The 21,885-nt window shown below is 44.2% G+C and overlaps 1 protein-coding gene across 1 annotated transcript in view; it reads left to right on the top strand.

Moving 5' to 3' along the window:
* Nucleotides 1–21,885, top strand: part of LOC135055126 (microsomal triglyceride transfer protein-like) — a 294,511-nt gene that overhangs the window by 1,029 nt on the left and 271,597 nt on the right. The window lies entirely within an intron of this gene.

Raw genomic sequence — 21,885 nt, forward strand, 5'->3', positions numbered from 1 at the left:
CTCACTTACATATGACGCAGTTGTATTTTGCCTGGCCCAACGCTGTTTTGGGCATGAAATACACTGGCAAAGTGGGCACACACACCATATTTTACCATTTTGAATAAGTAGCTGTAGTTTTGCAAGGGTTAACCAGTCTTGGGCCACAAATCTGACACCTGAAATCAACAGAGGGTGGTCACTTACATATGACGCAGTTGTATTTTGCTTGGCCCAACGCTGTTTTGGGCATGAAATACACTGGCAAAGTGGGCACACACACCATATTTTGCCATTTTGAATAAGTAGCTGTAGTTTAGCAAGGGTTAACTAGTCTTGGGCCAAAAATTTGACTCCCAAAAACAACAGAGGGTGGTCACTTACATATGACGCAGTTGTATTTTGCCTGGCCCAACGCTGTTTTGGGCATGAAATACACTGGCAAAGTGGGCACACATACCATATTTTACCATTTTGAATAAGAAGCTGTAGTTTTGCAAGGGTTAACCAGTCTTGGGCCACAAATCTGACACCTGAAATCAACAGAGGGTGGTCACTAACATATGACGCAGTTGTATTTTGCCTGGCCCAACGCTGTTTTGGGCATGAAATACAGTACACTGGCAAAGTGGGCACACACACCATATTTTGCCATTTTGAATAAGTAGCTGTAGTTTAGCAAGGGTTAACTAGTCTTGGGCCACAAATTTGACCCCCAAAAACAACAGAGGGTGGTCACTTACATATGACGCAGTTGTATTTTGACTGGCCCAACGCTGTTTTGGGCATGAAATACACTGGCAAAGTGGGCACACACACCATATTTTACCATTTTGAATAAGTAGCTGTAGTTTTGCAAGGGTTAACCAGTCTTGGGCCACAAATCTGACACCTGAAATCAACAGAGGGTGGTCACTTACATATGACGCAGTTGTATTTTGCTTGGCCCAACGCTGTTTTGGGCATGAAATACACTGGCAAAGTGGGCACACACACCATATTTTACCATTTTGAATAAGTAGCTGTAGTTTTGCAAGGGTTAACCAGTCTTGGGCCACAAATCTGACACCTGAAATCAACAGAGGGTGGTCACTTACATATGACGCAGTTGCATTTTGCTTGGCCCAACGTTGTTTTGGGCATTAACTACACTGGCAAAGTGGGCACACACACCATATTTTACCATTTTGAATAAGTAGCTGTAGTTTTGCAAGGGTTAACTAGTCTTGGGCCACAAATTTGACCGACAAAAACAACAGAGGGTGGTCACTTACATATGACGCAGTTGTATTTTGCCTGGCCCAACGCTGTTTTGGGCATGAAATATACTGGCAAAGTGGGCACACACACCATATTTTACCATTTTGAATAAGTAGCTGTAGTTTTGCAAGGGTTAACTAGTCTTGGGCCACAAATTTGACCCCCAAAAACAACAGAGGGTGGTCACTGACATATGACGCAGTTGTATTTTGCCTGGCCCAACGCTGTTTTGGGCATGAAATATACTGGCAAAGTGGGCACACACACCATATTTTGCTATTTTGAATAAGTAGCTGTAGTTTAGCAAGGGTTAACTAGTCTTGGGCCACAAATTTGACCCCCAAAAACAACAGAGGGTGCTCACTTACATATGACGCAGTTGTATTTTGACTGGCCCAACGCTGTTTTGGGCATGAAATACACTGGCAAAGTGGGCACACACACCATATTTTACCATTTTGAAAAAGTAGCTGTAGTTTTGCAAGGGTTAACCAGTCTTGGGCCACAAATCTGACACCTGAAATCAACAGAGGGTGGTCACTTACATATGACGCAGTTGTATTTTGCTTGGCCCAACGCTGTTTTGGGCATGAAATACACTGGCAAAGTGGGCACACACACCATATTTTGCCATTTTGAATAAGTAGCTGTAGTTTAGCAAGGGTTAACTAGTCTTGGGCCACAAATTTGACCCCCAAAAACAACAGAGGGTGGTCACTTACATATGACGCAGTTGTATTTTGCCTGGCCCAACGCTGTTTTGGGCATGAAATATACTGGCAAAGTGGGCACACACACCATATTTTACCATTTTGAATAAGTAGCTGTAGTTTTGCAAGGGTTAACTAGTCTTGGGCCACAAATTTGACCCCCAAAAACAACAGAGGGTGGTCACTTACATATGACGCAGTTGTATTTTGCCTGGCCCAACGCTGTTTTGGGCATGAAATATACTGGCAAAGTGGGCACACACACCATATTTTGCTATTTTGAATAAGTAGCTGTAGTTTAGCAAGGGTTAACTAGTCTTGGGCCACAAATTTGACCCCCAAAAACAACAGAGGGTGGTCACTTACATATGACGCAGTTGTAATTTGACTGGCCCAACGCTGTTTTGGGCATGAAATACACTGGCAAAGTGGGCACACACACCATATTTTACCATTTTGAAAAAGTAGCTGTAGTTTTGCAAGGGTTAACCAGTCTTGGGCCACAAATCTGACACCTGAAATCAACAGAGGGTGGTCACTTACATATGACGCAGTTGTATTTTGCCTGGCCCAACGCTGTTTTGGGCATGAAATACACTGGCAAAGTGGGCACACACACCATATTTTGCCATTTTGAATAAGTAGCTGTAGTTTAGCAAGGGTTAACTAGTCTTGGGCCACAAATTTGACCCCCCAAAACAAGAGGGTGGTCACTTACATATGACGCAGTTGTATTTTGCCTGGCCCAACGCTGTTTTGGGCATGAAATACACTGGCAAAGTGGGCACACACACCATATTTTACCATTTTGAATAAGTAGCTGTAGTTTTGCAAGGGTTAACCAGTCTTGGGCCACAAAACTGACACCTGAAATCAACAGAGGGTGGTCACTTACATATGACGCAGTTGTATTTTGCTTGGCCCAACGCTGTTTTGGGCATGAAATACACTGGCAAAGTGGGCACACACACCATATTTTGCCATTTTGAATAAGTAGCTGTAGTTTAGCAAGGGTTAACTAGTCTTGGGCCACAAATTTGACCCCCAAAAACAACAGAGGGTGGTCACTTGCATGTGACCCACTTGTATTTTGCCTGGCCCAACGCTGTTTTGGGCATGAAATACACTGGCAAAGTGGACCCACGCACCATATTTTACCATTTTGAATAAGTAGCTGTAGTTTTGCAAGGGTTAACCAGTCTTGGGCCACAAATCTGAAACCTGGAATCAACAGAGGGTGGTCACTTACATATGACGCAGTTGTATTTTGCTTGGCCCAACGCTGTTTTGGGCATGAAATACACTGGCAAAGTGGGCACACACACCATATTTTGCCATTTGGAATAAGTAGCTGTAGTTTAGCAAGGGTTAAATAGTCTTGGGCCACAAATTTGACCACCAAAAACAACAGAGGGTGGTCACTTACATATGAGGCAGTTGTATTTTGCCTGGCCCAACGCTGTTTTTGGCATGAAATACACTGGCAAAGTGGGCACACACACCATATTTTACCATTTTGAATAAGTAGCTGTAGTTTTGCAAGGGTTAACCAGTCTTGGGCCACAAATCTGACACCTGAAATCAACAGAGGGTGGTCACTTACATATGACGCAGTTGTATTTTGCTTGGCCCAACGCTGTTTTGGGCATGAAATACACTGGCAAAGTGGGCACACACACCATAATTTAGCATTTTGAATAAGTAGCTGTAGTTTAGCAAGGGTTAACTTGTCTTGGGCCACAAATTTGACCCCCAAAAACAACAGAGGGTGGTCACTTGCATGTGACCCACTTGTATTTTGCTTGGCCCAATGCTGTTTTGGGCATGAAATACACTGGCAAAGTGGGCACACACACCATATTTTACCATTTTGAATAAGTAGCTGTAGTTTTGCAAGGGTTAACCAATCTTGGGCCACACATTTGACCCCCAAAAACAACAGAGGGTGGTCACTTGCATGTGACCCACTTGTATTTTGCCTGGCCCAACGCTGTTTTGGGCATGAAATACACTGGCAAAGTGGGCACACACACCATATTTTACCATTTTGAATAAGTAGCTGTAGTTTTGCAAGGGTTAACCAGTCTTGGGCCACAAATCTGACACCTGAAATCAACAGAGGGTGGTCACTTACATATGACGCAGTTGTATTTTGCTTGGCCCAACGTTGTTTTGGGCATGAAATACACTTGCAAACTGGGCACACACACCATATTTTGCCATTTTGAATAAGTAGCTGTAGTTTTGCAAGGGTTAACCAGTCTTGGGCCACAAATCTGACACCTGAAATCAACAGAGGGTGGTCACTTACATATGACGCAGTTTTATTTTGCTTGGCCCAACGCTGTTTTGGGCATGAAATACACTGGCAAAGTGGGCACACACACCATATTTTACCATTTTGAATAAGTAGCTGTAGTTTTGCAAGGGTTAACCAGTCTTGGGCCACAAATCTGACACCTGAAATCAACAGAGGGTGGTCACTTACATATGACGCAGTTGTATTTTGCCTGGCCCAACGCTGTTTTGGGCATTAACTACACTGGCAAAGTGGGCACACACACCATATTTTACCATTTTGAATAAGTAGCTGTAGTTTTGCAAGGGTTAACTAGTCTTGGGCCACAAATTTGACCCCCAAAAACAACAGAGGGTGGTCACTTACATATGACGCAGTTGTATTTTGCCTGGCCCAACGCTGTTTTGGGCATGAAATATACTGGCAAAGTGGGCACACACACCATATTTTGCTATTTTGAATAAGTAGCTGTAGTTTAGCAAGGGTTAACTAGTCTTGGGCCACAAATTTGACCCCCAAAAACAACAGAGGGTGGTCCCTTACATATGACGCAGTTGTATTTTGACTGGCCCAACGCTGTTTTGGGCATGAAATACACTGGCAAAGTGGGCACACACACCATATTTTACCATTTTGAAAAAGTAGCTGTAGTTTTGCAAGGGTTAACCAGTCTTGGGCCACAAATCTGACACCTGAAATCAACAGAGGGTGGTCACTTACATATGACGCAGTTGTATTTTGCTTGGCCCAACGCTGTTTTGGGCATGAAATACACTGGCAAAGTGGGCACACACACCATATTTTGCCATTTTGAATAAGTAGCTGTAGTTTAGCAAGGGTTAACTAGTCTTGGGCCACAAATTTGACCCCCAAAAACAACAGAGGGTGGTCACTTACATATGACGCAGTTGTATTTTGCCTGGCCCAACGCTGTTTTGGGCATGAAATACACTGGCAAAGTGGGCCCACGCACCATATTTTACCATTTTGAATAAGTAGCTGTAGTTTTGCAAGGGTTAACCAGTCTTGGGCCACAAATCTGAAACCTGGAATCAACAGAGGGTGGTCACTTACATATGACGCAGTTGTATTTTGCTTGGCCCAACGCTGTTTTGGGCATGAAATACACTGGCAAAGTGGGCACACACACCATATTTTGCCATTTGGAATAAGTAGCTGTAGTTTAGCAAGGGTTAAATAGTCTTGGGCCACAAATTTGACCACCAAAAACAACAGAGGGTGGTCACTTACATATGACGCAGTTGTATTTTGCCTGGCCCAACGCTGTTTTTGGCATGAAATACACTGGCAAAGTGGGCACACACACCATATTTTACCATTTTGAATAAGTAGCTGTAGTTTTGCAAGGGTTAACCAGTCTTGGGCCACAAATCTGACACCTGAAATCAACAGAGGGTGGTCACTTACATATGACGCAGTTGTATTTTGCTTGGCCCAACGCTGTTTTGGGCATGAAATACACTGGCAAAGTGGGCACACACACCATAATTTAGCATTTTGAATAAGTAGCTGTAGTTTAGCAAGGGTTAACTTGTCTTGGGCCACAAATTTGACCCCCAAAAACAACAGAGGGTGGTCACTTGCATGTGACCCACTCTTATTTTGCTTGGCCCAACGCTGTTTTGGGCATGAAATACACTGGCAAAGTGGGCACACACACCATATTTTACCATTTTGAATAAGTAGCTGTAGTTTTGCAAGGGTTAACCAGTCTTAGGCCACAAATCTGACACCTGAAATCAACAGAGGGTGGTCACTTACATATGACGCAGTTGTATTTTGCTTGGCCCAACGTTGTTTTGGGCATGAAATACACTTGCAAACTGGGCACACACACCATATTTTACCATTTTGAATAAGTAGCTGTAGTTTTGCAAGGGTTAACCAGTCTTGGGCCACAAATCTGACACCTGAAATCAACAGAGGGTGGTCACTTACATATGACGCAGTTGTATTTTGCTTGGCCTAACGCTGTTTTGGGCATGAAATACACTGGCAAAGTGGGCACACACACCATATTTTACCATTTTGAATAAGTAGCTGTAGTTTTGCAAGGGTTAACTAGTCTTTGTTTGTACATTTTTCCTACCTTATATCTGTCTGTTTTTATCCAGTTTTGTTTTTTCACAGTTGTTTACAATTGTACAGTTCAACGGAATTTGCTGCGCTATATAAGAATCTGATAATAAGGAGATTTATTTTCAGAACTTAACTTTGTTAAATCTCTTTCTGCGAGGTACACTGGATTCCGCAGGGAATAACATTGGGGTGTAGAGTTGGATATTGATCCGAGGCACCAATAGGCTAAAGCTTCGACTGTTCCCAGGATGCCTTGCACTGCCTCCTCTATAACCCCGCCTGCATGCACAGGAGCTCAGTTTTGTTAACCAGTCCAATGCAGTAGCAGGTAAAAGATACGACAACAGTTAGTAGCCACACAGACCCACATTCTCACAACAGGAGAAGGTACCAGCCTAATGCCATACAAACCCAAAGAAGCTAAGTGTGTCAGGGTGGGTGCCCTGTGGAATCCAGTGTACCTCGCAGAAAGAGATTTAACAAAGGATAAGTTCTTTCCATAAATCTCCTTTTCTGCAGCTGGGTACACTAGTATTCCACAGGGAATAACATCGGGGATGTCCTAAAGCAGTTCCTCATGGGTGGGGATGCAGTGTAGCGGGCACAAGAAACTCGCGTCCAAAGGAAGCATCAAGGGAGGCGGAATAATCAAAGGCATAGAACCTAATGAACGTGTTCACTTAGGACCACGTAGCCGCCTTGCACAATTTTTCGAGGGAGGAGCCACGGCAGGCCGCCCAAGAAGGTCCAACAGCCCGAGTAGAATGGGCCTTGATAGTTGCAGGAGCTGGAAGACCAGCCTGTACATAAGCTTGTGCAATCACCATTCTAATCCATCTGGCCAAGTTCTGCTTATTAGCAGGCCAGCCACGGTTTATGAAAACCAAAAAGAACAAATAGAGAATCCGATCTCCTAATGGAAGCGGTTCTCTTCACGTAGATACAGAGAGCCCGTACCACATCCAAATACCGCTCTTTGGAGGACAAATCAGGAGAGATAAAGGCCGGAACCACAATCTCTTAGCTAAGGTGGAATGATGACACTACCTTAGGTAAATAACCAGGGCGAGTTTTAAGAATCGCACGGTCACAGTGAAAAATCAGAAAGTGTGACCAACATGACAAGGCACCCAAGTCCGAAACCCGTCTAGCAGAGGCAATAGCCAGCAAAAACAAAACCTTAAGCGTAAGCCACTTAAGGTCCACAGACTTAAGAGGTTCAAACGTAGCCTCATGCATGGCATCTAGAACAACAGACAAATCCCAAGGTGCCACAGAAGGGACATAGGGAGGTTGAATCCTTAGAACACCCTGAGTGAAAGTATGAACGTCAGGCAGAGACGCAATTTTTCTCTGAATCCATATCGACAAGGCTGAAATATAAACATTGAGGGAGGCCAGACGAAGGCCTAAGTTTAGGCCCTGTTGCAGGAATGCCAAAAGTTTTGCAGTACTGAACTTGTATGCATCATAATTCTTAGCCGCAGACCAGGTGAAGTAAGAATTCCAGACTCTATAATAAATCCGAGCCGAAGCTGGTTTACAGGCTTTCAACATCGTTTGAATGACCACCTCAGAAAAAACTTTGGCACTCAGGACGGAAGCTTCAAGAGCCACGCTGTCAAAGCCAGACGGGACAAATCCTGGTAGACACAGGGGCCCTGAACTAGGAGGTCTGGGCATTGTGGAAGTAGAAGAGGATGCTCTATCGAGAGACCCTGTAGGTCTGAGAAGCAATGCACTCTGGGACATGCTGGAGCAAGTAGAAGTAGGATTCCTCCTTTTTGCTTGAACTTCCTTATTACCCTGGGCAGGAGTGACACCGGAGGGAACACGTACGGCAGCCGAAAGTTCCATGGAATTGCCAGTGTGTCTACGAACGCTGCTTGAGGATCCCTTATTCTTGCTCCGAAGACCGTAACCTTGTCATTGTGTCGAGACGCAATCAGGTCTACATCTGGTAGACCCCACTTGTCTACTAGGAGTTGAAATACTTCAGGATGAAGGCTCCACTCTCTGGCGTGTATGTCCTGACGACCGAGGAAGTCCACTTTCCAGTTGAGGACCCCCAGAATGAACACTGCCGATATGGCTGGCAGATGGCGTTCCGCCCAGTGAAGGATCTTTGACACTTCCAACATTGCCATGCGGCTTCGAGTGCCGCCTTGATGGTTTATGTACGCCACCGTGGTAGCATTGTCAAATTGTACTTGAAAAGGCCTGTTCTGCACCAGAGTCAGGGCAAGTTTCAGAGCATTGAACACTGCCCGCAACTCCAGAATATTTATCGGGAGGAGAGATTCCTACCTGGTCCACCGACCCTGAAGAGAATGTAGTTCCAACACTGCACCCCAACCCCGCAGACTGGCATCCGTCGTCAGAAGGACCCAGTTGGAGATCCAGAAGGGACGACCCCTGCTCAATTGTTGGTCCTGTAGCCACCAGGTCAGTGGCAGACGAACCTCTGGAGTCAAGGATATCATGCGAGATCTGATCCTGTGAGGCAGGCAGTCCCACTTGGCAAGGATTAGCTTCTGCAGAGGGCGAGAGTGAAACTGAGCATACTCCACCATGTCCAAAGCCGACACCATGAGGCCTAGTACTTGCATCGCCGAGTGTATCGACACTCGTGGGCGAGAAAGGAAGTATTGTATACTGTCCTGACGCTTCAGGACCTTCTCCTGAGACAAGAACAACCATTGGTTGAGTGTGTCCAACAATGCCCCCAGGTGCACCATGCTTTGAGCAGGGACCAGGGAGGATTTCTTCCAGTTGATGAGCCACCCGTGGGCTTGCAGAAATTGGACCGTCAGTTCCAGATGACGGAGGAGAACCTCTGGGGAGTTTCCCAGGATAAACAAATCATCCAGACCTGTTGGGATCCTGATACCCTAACAGCGGAGTAGGGCAGTCATAACTGCCATGACCTTGTTGAAGATTTGTGGAGCCGTGGTCAGGGAAAAAGGTAAGGCCTGGAATTGATAATGTAGGTTGCCAATAGCAAACCGCAGGTTTTGTTGATGCGATATGGCAATAGGTATATGTAGGTAAGTTTCCTGTGTGTCCATAGATACCATATAGTCCATGGGCTCCAAAGCCAGAACAATAGAGTGAAGGGTTTCCATACGGAACTTGGAAACCTTCACAAAATTGTTCAAAGAATTGAGGTTTAGAATAGGTCGGGAGGATCCATTCGGTTTCGGAACTAGGAACAACGTTGAATAGTACCCCCTGCCTCTCTGAGCCAGAGGCACCGTTACTATCACTCCTGTGTCCAGAAGGGATTGTACCACCAAATGGAGAGATTTTGCTTTTACCGGGTCTGAGGGGATGTTTGTCAAGCAAAACTGGCAAGGGGGACATTTCTTGAAAGAGATAGCGTATCCGTGAGTGACGACTTCCCTTACCCAGTCATTTGAAATGGTCTGTAACCATACCTGTGCGAACCTTAGAAGTCGGCCTCCCACCCTGGGATTTCCCAAGGGGAGGCCCACCCCATCATGCAGCAGGCTTTTCTGGTTTAGAAGCAGGCTGACGGGCCACCCAGGAACGTTTAGGTTTGGGCTTAGAGGTTTTGGAAGTGTAAGCCTGTTTTCAGTACGCCTGACCCTTTGCTTTACTTGGAGGTAGAAAGGAATGAAAAGTGGTACTTTTAGCCTTCGGAGCGGAAGGATTAGTACACGTCATACATGCAGTTGTAGCAGACGCTAAGTCAGCAACAATTTTGTTCAAATCTTCCCCAAAAAGGATGTCTCCCTTAAAAGGGATAACCTCCAAGGTCTTTTTAGAGTCTGGATCCACATACCAGACATGCAAGTCCACTGGTGGCAGAGTTTCCCAATTCACACTTAACTCTGCAGCGAGGGGATAATAAGCTAGCATTTTCTTAGAGAGGGCAAATTTCTTTCCTGGAGACTCCCAGGATTCCTGACGTATGTCAACTAAATGGTCAGAATGGTGCAAAATTAATTTAGTGACCTTCTGACGTTTTAACTTATCAGGTTTCTTAGACGTATCTTGAGGTGCAGATTCATCATCAAAAGAATCAGCCTGATAGCCTCAAGGAGGTCAAGAACATCCACCTGTGAAATAGATTACCCATCAGAAGCATCTGCATCAGTGTCTGTGGGGTCAGTGTATACGCCATCTTCATGTGATGAAGTATCCGTAACATGCGTGGATTGTGAGGAGGTAATTGTCCGCTTAGATTACCCTTTGGTCTTAGGGGGCGCGAGGGTTAGGTTTTTGTTTAACCAGAGACCGATTTAATTGCTGTACATGAGTTGACAGCATATCTGCCCAAGGCGGATTAACTGCAGGGACAATATGTGGCTGTAATGGCACAGGAGGTCCCACAGGGGGCGTAAGTCTCGTTATTAGCATAGTCAGCACATTAGAAAAGGCAGTCCAAGGTGGTTCTTGGTAAGCCATCAGTGCTACAGGCTGACTGAGGGGTACATAGCCCCCGGTACTTCGACCCTCAGCTGGAATATTTTCCTTAGATAAATCCTCGGCGTCAGCACTGCATGACGCAGGATTCGCCATGGATCTCTCGCCCTGTGATGCAGACATAATATAGAAACGTAGACTTAGGGCGTAACAGTACAACATAGCCAGACGCACTACCTGACATAAACCCCCTGTGGAGTGTGACTGCAGATGCAGAACACAAACAGAGGATTTAAGCAGTATATGGTGACTGAAATAGACAGAAAAAGATACCGATGTAGTATTTCCTGTGAAACTCTCTCTCTTTCTCTCTCTCTCTCTCTATATATATATCTATCTATATATATATATATATATATATCTATATATATATCTATATATATATATATATATATACAAATGCAGGTTGTGTCCGGCACTCTGCTGTAAAAGGAACACTTGCCACGGTGCCCTGGTTTTCAAATGCATAGAATTCCAAAGATAGCCGGCACTCGTGGACTCAATAATTGACAGAACTCAGGTAGCAGTTGTCAACGTTTCGGGGTTTTATTCCCTTTGTCAAGACCACCATACATACAAAAAGACATACCTTATAAAGTGTGCACCATCACCGTGAACACCTCTCCCGTCGGAGTCCCGATGACGTCATCGTGGCGCGTCCGCGCCGGCGTGTCGGGAACTCGCTGGGAGGTGAAAAAAACCCTCAGTGAATCCAATATAGTAAAAACGAAACTGTTAAAATCTACACAAAACAATGTTTCCAATGAACATGGCAACAGGGTGTACAGATAGCTAATGTATAGGGTGATATAAAACCACAATGCGATCTGCATCATGAATGTTAAATAGAACATGATGCGGCCAAGTGCAAACTCCACACCCGTGTCACTGATAGGCATGCAAAATGGCAAAAGCCATAATATTCAAATAAAATATGGATATCCACAATATGGCATCAAACCTTAATGATGATAGATAAAGGCTCACATGAAGCAGATGTTAAATAAACATGATAAATGTATCAAATCAAACAATGTGCTAAAGACATTCTATGTAATAACTTTTCTGCGGAGGTGGAAAGGGCAAATGATGTGGTGATGGGGAAGAAATTCCTGTGTGTGCGACTCACACATGATGGAAGATACAGTCTCATAGGAACGAGGTGTATGTCAGTATTTCATTGAGACCGTGCTGTTTATAGGTTTTCAGAGTGTGGATCCAAAATGCTTCTCTCTGCAATAGTTTCCAATCTCTGTCACCCCGTCTGATGTTAGGAGGAATACAGTCAATCATCTTGTAGCGTAATGTGGCCAGGTTGTGTTTTTGTTCCATGAAATGCCTGGCAACTGGCTAGTCCGAACCTTTGCCTTCCAAAGCTGCACGGATGCTGGATCTATGCATCGCCATGCGTTCTTTCAATTGTCTTTTAGTCTTACCTACGTATAGTAGGCTGCATGGGCATCTGATGAAGTACACCACGAAGGTGGAAGAACACGTAAGTATGTGTTTGATTTTATATAATTTTCCCGTGTGTGGATGGGGAAAGGTGGAACCTGGTTCTAGATAACTGCATGTTGTGCAGCCAGTGCACCTGTAGTTTCCTGTTTTTTTTGTGAGAAAATGTTCTTTAATGGGAGCCTTAAAGTGTGAAATATCGTTATGAATGATTGTGTCCTTAATGCTGCGACCTCGCTTATATGATGGTAAGATTGAGGTTCCTCTCAGCATAGGTAATTGGGGGTCTGTTGTTATAATCGGCCAAACTTGTCGTGCTTGCAGTGCCAGTTTTCTGCTGATGCCAGAGTACCCTTGGGGCCAAATCACTTTCTTTTCCAGAGTCTTGTGCTTGGTTACATTTCCAATTAAGGCTTGTTCTCTGGAAAGTGTGAGTGCCTTCGTTTTTGCTGATTGAAGTGATTTGTAATGGTATCCTCTGAGTAGAAATTTATGCAATAATTTATCTATTTGTGCAATGGCATCTGCTTCATCACTGCAGATTCTTCTTACCCGTAAGAACTGTGAGTAAGGTAACCCACGTATAGTAGCCGCTGGATGGTCACTTGAGGCATGTAGAACAGTGTTCCGATCTGTCTCTTTGATGTATAATGAGGTGGAAATCACGTGTTCTTGATTGCTGGAAATTAGTACATCCAAATAATGGATGGATGATGTACTGCTCTCCCATGTGAACTTCACCGCTGGATCCAGAGTGTTGATCTCTTTCATTTTCTCATCAAATGTCTTTTGACTCTCTGACCATAATACAAAAATGTCGTCGATGTAGCGACAGTAGTATTTGATGTATGGTTTGACCATGTCATTGCTTAGAAATAGGTCTCTCTCTACCTCAGCCATGAAAATGTTAGCCAAACTCGGGGCCACACAGGACCCCATGGCACAACCAGAGTGCTGTATATACAGCTTGGAATCAAATAAAAAATAATTCCTAGATAATGTGATTTCTAGGAGTGCCAAAAAGAAATTCAAATCTGGGCCGGTGTACAAAGGGTTGTTGGTCAGCCATCTCCAGACAGCCGCAAGGCCCCTGTCATGTGGAATGCAAGTGTACAATCCCACCACATCTATTGTACACATTAGCCAATCTCCTGTCATCGGTGACAGGTCCTGTAATTTGAGCAGCAGAGTGGTGGTGTCTTTTAGAAACGTGGGGATGCCTTTGACAACCGGCTGTAAATAAAAGTCCAAATATTGTGAGAGGACGTAATATAGAGAGTCCCTTGCTGCAATGATTGGGCGTCCTGGTGGGGATACCGGGTCCTTATGCAGTTTAGGCAGCATATAGAATACAGGAATCACCAGTTCCTCTACAATGATGGCGTTGCGGTCACGTTCATTTATGATTCCACCTGAGACTGCTTGATCTAGAAGTGTCTTCAGTTCACTCTTGAATCGGTCAGTGGGGTCACTGGGTAACTGTCGGTATACACTAGTGTCACTAAGTTGGCGGTAAGCTTCGTTGCGATAGGCGCTCACATCTTGCACGACCACACCTCCTCCCTTGTCTGCAGAATGAATGACAATGTCTTGGTACGTGCTGAGATCTCTGAGAGCCTTTTTCTGTGTCGGGGATAAGTTCCACTTATCCTGATGGTGGGTCTCCACTAGATGGTTGATAGTGGAGTCCATGGATTGCGTAAAGTGTTTGATGGCAAGGTTGTGGGACTGAGGTTCAAAGACGGATTTCTTTCTCACGGGTATAACTTCATTGTTTGATGTGGGGGTGTCTCCAAACCATTCTTTCAAACGTAATCTTCTATTGAATTTGTGTAAATCTATCTTGGACTGGAATACATCAGGTTTCTGGGTGGGCACGAAAGACAGACCAAGGTTTAAAACCGATGTTTCAGAGTCTGTCAGTTGTCTAGAAGACAGATTGAACACTAAGTCTTCCTTTTTGTGTTCTTTTTTGAAAAGTCGAGCCCACTGGCCTCCTCTTCTGTTATTCTTTCTCCGGCCTAGACGAGGCCGTCTAGGCCGGAAACATCGGTTTTAAACCTTGGTCTGTCTTTCGTGCCCACCCAGAAACCTGATGTATTCCAGTCCAAGATAGATTTACACAAATTCAATAGAAGATTACGTTTGAAAGAATGGTTTGGAGACACCCCCACATCAAACAATGAAGTTATACCCGTGAGAAAGAAATCCGTCTTTGAACCTCAGTCCCACAACCTTGCCATCAAACACTTTACGCAATCCATGGACTCCACTATCAACCATCTAGTGGAGACCCACCATCAGGATAAGTGGAACTTATCCCCGACACAGAAAAAGGCTCTCAGAGATCTCAGCACGTACCAAGACATTGTCATTCATTCTGCAGACAAGGGAGGAGGTGTGGTCGTGCAAGATGTGAGCGCCTATCGCAACGAAGCTTACCGCCAACTTAGTGACACTAGTGTATACCGACAGTTACCCAGTGACCCCACTGACCGATTCAAGAGTGAACTGAAGACACTTCTAGATCAAGCAGTCTCAGGTGGAATCATAAATGAACGTTACCGCAACGCCATCATTGTAGAGGAACCGGTGATTCCTGTATTCTATATGCTGCCTAAACTGCATAAGGACCCGGTATCCCCACCAGGACGCCCAATCATTGCAGCAAGGGACTCTCTATATTACGTCCTCTCACAATATTTGGACTTTTATTTACAGCCGGTTGTCAAAGGCATCCCCACGTTTCTAAAAGACACCACCACTCTGCTGCTCAAATGACAGGACCTGTCACCGATGACAGGAGATTGGCTAATGTGTACAATAGATGTGGTGGGATTGTACACTTGCATTCCACATGACAGGGGCCTTGCGGCTGTCCGGAGATGGCTGACCAACAACCCTTTGTACACCGGCCCAGATTTGAATTTCTTTTTGGCACTCCTAGAAATCACATTATCTAGGAATTATTTTTTATTTGATTCCAAGCTGTATATACAGCACTCTGGTTGTGCCATGGGGTCCTGTGTGGCCCCGAGTTTGGCTAACATTTTCATGGCTGAGGTAGAGAGAGACCTATTTCTAAGCAATGACATGGTCAAACCATACATCAAATACTACTGTCGCTACATCGACGACATTTTTGTATTATGGTCAGAGAGTCAAAAGACATTTGATGAGAAAATGAAAGAGATCAACACTCTGGATCCAGCGGTGAAGTTCACATGGGAGAGCAGTACATCATCCATCCATTATTTGGATGTACTAATTTCCAGCAATCAAGAACACGTGATTTCCACCTCATTATACATCAAAGAGACAGATCGGAACACTGTTCTACATGCCTCAAGTGACCATCCAGCGGCTACTATACGTGGGTTACCTTACTCACAGTTCTTACGGGTAAGAAGAATCTGCAGTGATGAAGCAGATGCCATTGCACAAATAGATAAATTATTGCATAAATTTCTACTCGGAGGATACCATTACAAATCACTTCAATCAGCAAAAACGAAGGCACTCACACTTTCCAGAGAACAAGCCTTAATTGGAAATGTAACCAAGCACAAGACTCTGGAAAAGAAAGTGATTTGGCCCCAAGGGTACTCTGGCATCAGCAGAAAACTGGCACTGCAAGCACGACAAGTTTGGCCGATTATAACAACAGACCCCCAATTACCTATGCTGAGAGGAACCTCAATCTTACCATCATATAAGCGAGGTCGCAGCATTAAGGACACAGTCATTCATAACGATATTTCACACTTTAAGGCTCCCATTAAAGAACATTTTCTCACAAAAAAACCAGGAAACTACAGGTGCACTGGCTGCACAACATGCAGTTATCTAGAACCAGGTTCCACCTTTCCCCATCCACACACGGGAAAATTATATAAAATCAAACACATACTAACGTGTTCTTCCACCTTCGTGGTGTACTTCATCAGATGCCCATGCAGCCTACTATACGTAGGTAAGACTAAAAGACAATTGAAAGAACGCATGGCGATGCATAGATCCAGCATCCGTGCAGCTTTGGAAGGCAAAGGTTCGGACCAGCCAGTTGCCAGGCATTTCATGGAACAAAAACACAACCTGGCCACATTACGCTACAAGATGATTGACTGTATTCCTCCTAACATCAGACGGGGTGACAGAGATCGGAAACTATTGCAGAGAGAAGCATTTTGGATCCACACTCTGAAAACCTATAAACCGCACGGTCTCAATGAAATACTGACATACACCTCGTTCCTATGAGACTGTATCTTCCATCATGTGTGAGTCGCACACACAGGAATTTCTTCCCCATCACCACATCATTAGCCCTTTCCACCTCCGCAGAAAAGTTATTACATAGAATGTCTTTAGCACATTGTTTGATTTGATACATTTATCATGTTTATTTAACATCTGCTTCATGTGAGCCTTTATCTATCATCATTAAGGTTTGATGCCATATTGTGGATATCCATATTTTATTTGAATATTATGGCTTTTGCCATTTTGCATGCCTATCAGTGACACGGGTGTGGAGTTTGCACTTGGCCGCATCATGTTCTATTTAACATTCATGATGCAGATCGCATTGTGGTTTTATATCACCCTATACATTAGCTATCTGTACACCCTGTTGCCATGTTCATTGGAAACATTGTTTTGTGTAGATTTTAACAGTTTCGTTTTTACTATATTGGATTCACTGAGGGTTTTTTTCACCTCCCAGCGAGTTCCCGACACGCCGGCGCGGACGCGCCACGATGACGTCATCGGGACTCCGACGGGAGAGGTGTTCACGGTGATGGTGCACACTTTATAAGGTATGTCTTTTTGTATGTATGGTGGTCTTGACAAAGGGAATAAAACCCCGAAACGTTGACAACTGCTACCTGAGTTCTGTCAATTATTGAGTCCACGAGTGCCGGCTATCTTTGGAATTCTATATATATAATATATATATATATATATTTATAATCCTGACTTACATAGCCCCCTCAGGGTATAGAATATAGGGAGAGATACATGGAATAAGAACCACAGAGCAGCTATTGGCACACACAGTCACAGGTACAATGCAGAAATTATTACAAACAATAAAACTGCACCAGAAAGGCTCATCCTCACCTGCCTCACCCCACCGCACGTCACTGCAGTGTACCCCGCTACAGAAAAATAAATAAATTGTGAAACTCATAGATTGCACAGGTTCTGTGGCTGATTAAAACAAAGTGAAATGCAGGCTTGAAGTCAGCAGCCACAGAACCTGTGTAATTCATGAGTTTCCTTGTTTAAAGGGATAGTATGTTAAATATATATATATATATAGTGAATATTGATAACTTAAACTGTTGCTTTAAGGAGAGGTCATCTGGCTTGACTAACCCTCCCCAGCTACTTATTCATTATTGCAGTCATATGTAAGTGACCACCCTCTGTTGATTTCAGGTGTCAGATTTGTGGCCCAAGACTGGTTAACCCTTGCAAAACTACAGCTACTTATTCAAAATGGTAAAATATGGTATGTGTGCCCACTTTGCCAGTGTATTTCATGCCCAAAACAGCGTTGGGGCAGGCAAAATACAACTGCATCATATGTTAGTGACCACCCTCTGTTGATTTCAGGTGTCAGATTTGTGGCCCAAGACTGGTTAACCCTTGCAAAACTACAGCTACTTATTCAAAATGGTAAAATATGGTGTGTGTGCCCACTTTGCCAGTGTATTTCATGCCCAAAACAGCGTTGGGCCAGTCAAAATACAACTGCGTCATATGTAAGTGACCACCCTCTGTTGTTTTTGGGGGTCAAATTTTTGGTCCAAGACTAGTTAACCCTTGCTAAACTACAGCTACTTATTCAAAATGGCAAAATATGGTGTGTGTGCCCACTTTGCCAGTATATTTCATGCCCAAAACAGCGTTGGGCCAGGCAAAATACAACTGCGTCATATGTAAGTGACCACCCTCTGTTGTTTTTGGGGGTCAAATTTTTGGCCCAAGACTAGTTAACCCTTGCTAAACTACAGCTACTTATTCAAAATGGCAAAATATGGTGTGTGTGCCCACTTTGCCAGTATATTTCATGCCCAAAACAGCGTTGGGCCAGGCAAAATACAACTGCGTCATATGTAAGTGACCACCCTCTGTTGTTTTTGGGGGTCAAATTTGTGGCCCAAGACTAGTTAACCCTTGCTAAACTACAGCTACTTATTCAAAATGGCAAAATATGGTGTGTGTGCCCACTTTGCCAGTGTACTGTATTTCATGCCCAAAACAGCGTTGGGCCAGGCAAAATACAACTGCATCATATGTTAGTGACCACCCTCTGTTGATTTCAGGTGTCAGATTTGTGGCCCAAGACTGGTTAACCCTTGCAAAACTACAGCTACTTATTCAAAATGGTAAAATATGGTGTGTGTGCCCACTTTGCCAGTGTATTTCATGCCCAAAACAGCGTTGGGCCAGTCAAAATACAACTGCGTCATATGTAAGTGACCACCCTCTGTTGTTTTTGGGGGTCAAATTTGTGGCTCAAGACTAGTTAACCCTTGCAAAACTACAGCTACTTATTCAAAATGGTAAAATATGGTGTGTGTGCCCACTTTGCCAGTATATTTCATGCCCAAAACAGCGTTGGGCCAGGCAAAATACAACTGCGTCATATGTAAGTGACCACCCTCTGTTGATTTCAGGTGTCAGATTTGTGGCCCAAGACTGGTTAACCCTTGCAAAACTACAGCTACTTATTCAAAATGGTAAAATATGGTGTGTGTGCCCACTTTGCCAGTGTATTTCATGCCCAAAACAGCGTTGGGCCAGGCAAAATACAAGTGGGTCATATGTAAGGGAACCTACTCTGTTGATTTCAGGTGTCAAATTTGTTACCCAAGACTCATTAACCCTTGCAAAACTGAATGATCTGAATAAGAAGCTGGAGTTCGAATAAGAAGTGAATAAGAAGCTAGAGCTTGAATAAGAAGTGAATAAGAAGCTGGCCGAATAAGAAGCTAACTTCAGCATCGTCATGTACCCTGCATATTAATATGATTGCTAATGCCTTTGACGGCTGTAAACAAACGTGCATGGGAAGTTACAGTGTATCATGATTTGTATCTGATCTATGGCAACTAAGTGATACTTTTGTATCATTTGTTTCTCTTTGTAATGCAAACATTGCTGCCCTTGGATTAATAAATAGTATTCTGCAGAATCTCTCATAGTTTGCTAAATAACAGAGTGACATTAATGGATGAATTGGTGCAATGATTCATACTATTAAAAAAAAAAAATAGAGAAACACACAAAGGGGCCTGTATTGTATATCAAAATAGTCCAAAGAGAGAGAGAGAGAGAGAGAGAGAGAGAGAGAGAGAGTGATATTACAACAAATGAAAAAAGTTAGATTTTTTGTTGTTGTTGTTCAAGTGAACAGTGAGTCTAAACCCCAGTACACACTATCCGATCCCCGACGATATTGGCGGCGGCGAGGTGCCGGCATCGTCAAGTCCATACACAGTTGCCGCTGCCGGCAGGGAAGGGAGCGACGGTGGGGTGAATGACGGATGCAGCATGGCTGTTATTAACGAGGACCTCTCTCATCTGTACATGTTCAGACAAGAGAGGGGGTTGTTAATGATGCACGGGAGCGCACAACGTTAATGACATTGATTGTACACACCGGACGAGATTGTGAAAGATCTCACTCGGGGCAGATTTATTAAGCCTGGTGAAGTGATAAAGTGGAAGGTGATAAAGCACCAGCCAGTCAGCTCCTAACTGTCATTTTTCAAACTCAGCATTTGACATGTCAAGTGGTGATTGGCTGGTCCTTTATCACCTTCTTGTTTATCACTTCACCAGGATTAATAAATCTTCCCCTCAGATCGGCCCTTCTGAGCGAGATCTTTCACTTTCTCATCTAGTGTGTGTGGGGCTTTACACTAGATGGTATGAATATAGGGGGTCATTCCGAGTTGTTTGCTCGGTAGCAATTTTTAGCAGTCGTGCAAACGCTATGCCGCCTCCCACTGGGAGTGTATTTTAGCTTAGCAGAAGTGCGAACAAAAGGATCGCAGAGCGGCTACAAAAAAAAAAAACCATGCAGTTTTAGAGTAGCTCCAGACCTACTCAGCGCTTGCGATGACTTCAGACCATTCAGTTCCGGATTTTAAGTCACAAACACGCCCTGCATTCGGCCAGCCACGCCTGCGTTTTTCCTGGCATGCCTGCGTTTTTTTGAACACTCCCTGAAAACGGTCGGTTGACACCCAGAAACGCCCCTTTCCAGTCAATCACTCTGCGGCTGCCATTGCTACTGAAAAGCATCGCTAGACCTTGTGTAAAAATACATTGTCTGTTGTGAAAGTACGTCGCATGTGCACACTGCGCCGCATACGCATGTGCAGAAGTCCCGCATTTTCACTTAATCGCTGCACTGCGAACATTTTTCACTAACGATCAACTCAGAATGACCCCCATAGAAGCAATACAATGAAGCTCTCTCATATTTCAGTTGCCAATAAATGAGGTCACTTTAGTGTTTGTACTACTTGAACATTTCATGAGCTCTTGAAAATGTTTACACTAGAAGTCCAGACAGGTGACTTTCTTAAGTAAAAAAAAAAAGGCACGGCAATATAAAATGCAATTGGTAAGAACTTGCTAATTTTCCATTCTTTTGTGTTCTAAAATAACCATTAAATAGTTTTGATAAGGGCCTAGACCAGCCGAAGACAACAGATGGCCCGGGAAACCTACAATTGTGGTCCTGGTTCTGCTATAACTTATTTGGGTTATTCTGACCCGATCGCACATGGCAGTTTATCGCAGCAGTGCGATCGGGTCAGATCTGCGCATGCGCTGATGCCGCAGTGCGCCGGCACATGCCAGACAGCCGCTGCCGGCCAGGCAGCGATGAGTAGCTCTCGGCCAGCACGCTAAAGCTGCGCTGGTCGGGAGCTACTGTTGAAGTGCAAAGGCATCGCCGCTGTGCGATGCCTTTGCACTTCTGTGGAGGTGGGCCGGCACTGACATGCAGGTCGGGATAGCCCTATGCTGGGCGTCCCCCCACATGTCAGTGTGAATGATCGTAGCTGTGCTAAATTTAGCACAGCTACAATCATCTCGGAATGACCCCCATTGTCTGCTTTGCTGTAAAGCAGAAGATAAAACAAGGTACATGCCATCCGACAGTGTGATGCAGTGATGTGATGTAATGATACATTGCATATGCCATACACACTAATTGATCCTCTGTATGCTGCATGTAACAACACTGCATTAGCCTTGGAATAGTACAATTGGACTTGAAGCACATATACGATTTGTACAATATATCGAATTAAATAGTGTACAGTGTGTACCCAGCTTGAAATTGAACAGGAGCAGTACACCCTGGGGGTAATTCCAAGTTGATCGCAGCAGGATTTTTGTTAGCAATTGGGCAAAACCATGTGCACTGCAGGGGAGGCAGATTTAACATGTGCAGAGAGAGTTAGATTTGAGTGGGGTGTGTTCAATCTGCAATCTAAATGTCAGTGTAAAAATAAAGCAGCCAGTATTTACCCTGCACAGAAATAAAATAACCCACCCAAATCTAACTCTTTCTGCACATGTTATTTCTGCCTCCCCTGCCAT

Source organism: Pseudophryne corroboree, chromosome 3 (assembly GCF_028390025.1).
Source record: "Pseudophryne corroboree isolate aPseCor3 chromosome 3, aPseCor3.hap2, whole genome shotgun sequence".
Taxonomy (NCBI): Eukaryota; Metazoa; Chordata; class Amphibia; order Anura; family Myobatrachidae; genus Pseudophryne; species Pseudophryne corroboree.